The sequence below is a fragment of the Gossypium hirsutum genome, chromosome D06, assembly GCF_007990345.1.
Source record: "Gossypium hirsutum isolate 1008001.06 chromosome D06, Gossypium_hirsutum_v2.1, whole genome shotgun sequence".
NCBI classification, from domain to species: domain Eukaryota; kingdom Viridiplantae; phylum Streptophyta; class Magnoliopsida; order Malvales; family Malvaceae; genus Gossypium; species Gossypium hirsutum.
Genome location: NC_053442.1, coordinates 2,845,266 through 2,850,131, shown reverse-complemented (window position 1 = coordinate 2,850,131; position 4,866 = coordinate 2,845,266).

The window sequence follows — 4,866 nt, the reverse complement described above, 5'->3', positions numbered from 1 at the left end:
AGGACAAAAATGATGATCCGTAGGAAATGGCCGAAGTAAAAAATAATAATAATAATAATAATAAGATTCGATCCATTGGGTTAATCGATTGAAACTAAAGTAAAAAAGCTGATTAAAAATCCATAAAAACTGAAGTATTTTGAAATTACTTTTAAAAAGTTGTATCTTTTTAAAGTTATGTTTTGGTTTATTTGCATAATTGTTTTTTATATATAAGGGTTAATTATGCATGATGTCCTTAAACTATGGTTGATATTTTAAATTAATCTATATAAATTTTAAAATATTTAAACTAGGTCCTCATCGTATCAATTAGGTTTTTTTTTTTAGCATAGCCATCAGGTTAGGCATTAAATATTAGTAAAGATCTAACATGGAACATATTTTAAAATATACTAATAAAATATTTGAAGACATCGTTACCTATTGCATGAATAATTTAGACCTTTTATAATAAACATAGTTACATGTAAAATCTAAGTTGTCTAGATAATAGATACAAACATGTTCAAATTTTATTTGTGTTTCAAATATGTTCCTATCATACTCGAGCTAGCATTTAATGTCCTCGTTGACAACTTGGTCAATGGAAGCATCTGATTGATATGATATACTTGGAGGGCTCAATTAGAATGTTAGAAAACTTAAAGAACAATTTAAAATTGGCATAATGTCAAATTTGGCCATTAACCTTTTAAAAAGAGTCAAATAATTTTTTTTTAAATAGAAATGATGAATAAAACATTTTTTTTAATTCGAGGCAACTTGCATGGCAATCGACGTGTATTTCATACTGACATGGCATTATATGTCTTATATGCCACCTCAATAAATAATTCAAAAATTATAAAATATTTAAAAAATTCCAAAAGAATATGTAAAAAAATATAATTTTTTTAAAAATATAGCATGAAGTACATGCCGATTGCTATTGATTTGTCACAGTTAAAATTTTAATGTTTTAGTCAATATTTCCTAAAAAAAATTAATGTTTTAGTCAAATTTAACTAAAAATTTAATGGCCAAATTTATAGAAAATGTAAACGTTGAGAGCTAAATTTGACATTATGCCTTTAAAATTTCAACCATAGTTGAAAGAATCCAATAGAATTAGCCATGGGTTAGAATGAACCATTTGATTCAATTATTTTAATCCATTAAACAAAAAAATTTAATCAATTCGACTTTTGAATTGATCAATTTTAGCCATTATACTTTTTGAATTTTAAAATTTCATCCTTAACTAAAATAATATCGGTTGAATCCATTTGGTTAAAATTTGTTATTAGTTCTGCAATCTGATCATTTTTAGTCCATTCTTTTTGAATTTTAAAATCTTGGTGTTAACTCAAACAACAACAATTAAATTCATTAATTATCTTTTTTTAAGTAATACGTGGAAATAGAAAGTCACATGGTATATATGACACGTGTAATAATATGTTTACCGTATAAGATTTTAGAAATAGAAAAATTTAACAACTATTGTTTGTTATTATTGAAATTTCAAAATTTGAAAAGCACAAAAATTAAAAATGATCAAATTAAAGTACAAAGGCTAAATCCACAACTTATACACAGTACAATGACTAATAACATAATTTTACCTACAAACCTTTGAGTCTATTAGAAAGTTTAAATGTTTGAATACCAGTTAAAAGAATGAAGCCATAGTTTAGAGAATTTGGTGAATTTAACTCTAAATATGATCAAACAGTAAGATTTAACTAGTTTAATCTTGTTGAGAGGGACCAACTACTTTTACTAGCTTAAGTGGTATCATGTCTCTTAAGTGCTGATTTACATGCCATAGGTTTAGGGTTCAAACTCAACGCTCATATCTACTTGGTAGATGATTGTATACCCATATATAATCCGATTCTTCATGTTGACACCATTTTTTTGATGAAACGGGGTCGACTTGGATTTTGAAAAAAAGAATGAAAACGGGAGTCGCCACCAATCCTTTTTTTGATGAGGTGTGATCGGGTCACCTCAAAAAGTGGTTGTTTTTAATAAATGATTTAATTTTATGAAAACAACGATTTTGGTCTACGAAATTCAGAAAAAAGGTTCGGGAGTCGATTACGCACGAGGAAGGATTAGCACCCTTGACACGCCCAAAATTGGTACCTTAGTTGATTATTTAATGTCTTTATGTCGAAAATTAAAAACTCGAAAAGAATTTAAAAATAAGATCCTTCTTTATATTGCGTTATTTTTTTTAAAAAAATTACTTGGATAAGTCAAAATGAAAAATGCCTTCTTATCTCGAATTAACAAGATGTCACATCCAGTAAGTTAGGACACGACACCTTGTATTTTTTGAGAGTAAGCTTTCCTTTTATTTTTTATTTAAACCTCATTTATTTTAATTTTAAAAGGATATTCGATTACTTAAAATCAACGAGAAAAATCGAATCTCAGTAAGTTAGGGCACGATTTTCTCGAATTTTCTAAATACGGAATATTGCCTTTACTTTCGAGAAATCCTCATATCGAGAAAACCACGTGTCATATCCAATACGTTAGGACACAACATATTGAAATCCCGATAATGAGTTTTTATTTATGTTTTTTTATTAAAGAGCATTCTCGAGCATTTAGATTCAACAGAAAATTAGAACCCAGCACGTTAGGGCCCAATTCTCTCGAAGATCCCAAGTATCGAGTATTGCTTTTGTTTCCAAAATTTTCCTTTTTTACGAATTCGGGTAAAAATTGATGTGACGGAATAACAATTACGATAATGCGAGTAAAAATAATACGAGCGAAGATAACAAAAATAAATATATAAAAATCAATTATATACAATAACAAGTAAATAAACAAAATAAAAAAAAACTAAAACATTTTTAAAAAAATAATAATGGACACATAAATAAATAGATAAACATAAAGTAAAACAATAATAATAATAAAGAAATGAATAAAATTATAAAAGTTTTAAAAATGCATGTATGAATTTTAAAAGATTTAAAATACAAAAAAAAAACTATGTAGGCATATATATATAATGAAAATATGTATGTCTATACATATATATATGTGTATGTACAAGAATTATAAAATATGAAAACATAATTACATATATATAAATAACATGCGCATGTATGTATATATATTACATAAAGACAAAAAAAATATAAATATGTATATTATAAAAATAAAATAACGTAAGTATGTACATACATTTATAAGTATATGAATTAAAATATGTAAATATATAAGTATATATATGCCTGTAGAAAATATGAAATATAAAAAATATATACTTAAAATAAATAAAGAATATGTATATGTATATATATATATATAAATTATAATAAAATATTAGAAAAAAATGAAATAAAAATATTAAATATGAAAATATATATACATGTATACGCGTACATAATAAAAATATATACTAATACATAATAATAATAATAGTAATACTAATAATACTAATAATATAAAAATAACAAGGATATTTAATAAAGATATAAAAATAAACGAAAAAAGGACTAAAATTGAATTAAAAACAAAGTTCTGGGGCAAATGTGAAAGGAAATGAAGAGAAATGGGCTTATTTGAGCGCGCACCAAACATAGGGGGACCGAAACAACAATTATTCCATTCCATTAAAACGCAGCACATTAGCGGGGACTAAATCGAAAAGCGCGAGAAATTATGGGGCCAAATTGGAAACAAGAAAAATGACTTAATTGCAAAATCCTGAAAAAGTGGAAGGACTGCGCGCATAAATATCCCATTCAAACGAAAACACGCGGATCCCCTAGCGGGTCGGGTCGGATGGGTCGGGCAATGGTCAAAACGACGTCGTTTTGAGGCTTAAGTGTAGCCCCCAAAACGACGTCATTTTGGAGGGCTATATAAAGGCCTAAAATAGCCAAAAAAATCATTTGGGGAGAGGGAAAGAAAAAAAAGAAGAGAGAGAGGGAAGAGAGAAGGGAGAGAGAAGGGAGGGGGGAAGGGGAATCCGGCCAGGGGGGCCGGTCACCGGACGGCCACCGGAGGCTCGCCGGCGTCGGCGCCGGCCACCGCACGCGGTGGCCGGAAAAGGTAAAAAATATTTTTTTTCTTTTTTTTTGCTTAATAATGCATATATTTTTATGTTTTAATATTTTTTAGTATTTTTATGTAGAAAATAAACTCAAAACAGTAAAGAAAAAAAAGGAAAGAGTCACCTTAGGTTTTAGATTTGATTCTCCGATTTGGTGTTAGAGCCCCTGATAGTATATATATTTTCGAATGGTTCTTGTATTGAATCTGTTAATATTGAAAGAAAATCTTTTGTTTTCATAGCAAAAAATAAAAAATCCCCCACTAAAGTGGTGAGATTTTCGGTTTTTTATAACCGATTACAAATGTTTATTTTCCATTTGTTTATTTCTACTTGGCTTCTTGCAGGTGGCCATGGCCGACAGTGGCATGGTGGTGTTCGGCGCAAGTGGGCAAGTGGGCAAGTGGGGGGTAGGTGGCTAGGGTTAGTGGGATTAGGGTTTCTGAATGCTGAGTTTAAGTTAATGGGCTTAGGGTTTTAGTCTGTTGGGCTAAATTGGGTTTGGTTAGGGTTGGTTTAATTTTGTGATGGGTTGGGCAAATATTGGGCTATACAGCTGCCCCTCTTTGCTCGTTGTCGTGTAACGAGAACAGAGCAAAGACATAGAAAGACCAATTTTGCCCAGCCTTGCAGGGCCTCGACTTCTTTTGACACTTCTCTTCTTCAGGTAGCCTCATTCCGTCCACTGTGCCTTGTTGCTTCGATACATTCTACTGTACTTCAGGAAGATCTGATTTGTAGCTTTAATCTTCTTCGCAAGGGAACGAAATTTATGTTTTTAGTCTATTCCACTGCAACAT